The sequence below is a fragment of the Limulus polyphemus genome, unplaced genomic scaffold (genome assembly GCF_000517525.1).
Source record: "Limulus polyphemus unplaced genomic scaffold, Limulus_polyphemus-2.1.2 Scaffold1601, whole genome shotgun sequence".
Classification (NCBI taxonomy): Eukaryota; Metazoa; Arthropoda; class Merostomata; order Xiphosura; family Limulidae; genus Limulus; species Limulus polyphemus.
In genome coordinates this window covers 69,177-69,840 of record NW_013667211.1, presented here as the reverse complement: position 1 = coordinate 69,840, position 664 = coordinate 69,177, and the positions used below count along the sequence as shown (strand labels likewise).

General features: G+C 27.0%; 1 protein-coding gene across 3 annotated transcripts in view; it reads left to right on the top strand.

The window, feature by feature from the left end:
- Nucleotides 1-664, top strand: part of LOC106464259 (serine/arginine repetitive matrix protein 1-like) — a 72,387-nt gene that overhangs the window by 61,902 nt on the left and 9,821 nt on the right. The gene's annotated exons all lie outside the window — the stretch shown is intronic.

Sequence of the window (664 nt, the reverse complement as noted above, 5' to 3'; positions counted from 1 at the left end):
CAAATACAGCGTAGTTACTAAGCTTGATAAATTATAGTGGAATTCTTTGGTATTGATATAGTAATTTATTATATTTTTGGGTTATTCAACTGCATATATAAAACCTAAAAAATATTTCATTTCATATCCTCCACGTGTGAAGAGATAATTGTTTGCTTTACTTCTTTATTTACTGTTCTATGTTTTAAGAAAAATAAGTTTAAGAACTTATTTCTAAATAGCAATAATCTATATACATATATAATGTGACTGTATTTACAAAATGCTAGTCTACTAAAACACAGCCAAGACAGGTCAATTTGTAAAGACTAAAGGTCATTTTATATTATTGGATACGGTAACATGAGTGCATGTGTGCCATGTCATTGTAACTTCTGTATTGTTAGCCAGGCACGGCTGAAAGGTCAATATAATGAAAAATTATATATATATATATATATATATAGATAGATTTTAAGCTATTTAGTCTAAGCATTATGTTTTCATGTTATAATTTGTGTTCATTCTAGAATTAAAGAGGCATAATTTATATTTATTTCCTAATTTTTGGTGGTTACGAGGTTGGTCAAATTTATCAAACTCGTACAGAGATTCGTTACTGAAAATAACAGGTAAAATATACAGTTTTTTCTTAAGAAACATTTGATAACTATCTGGACATTAC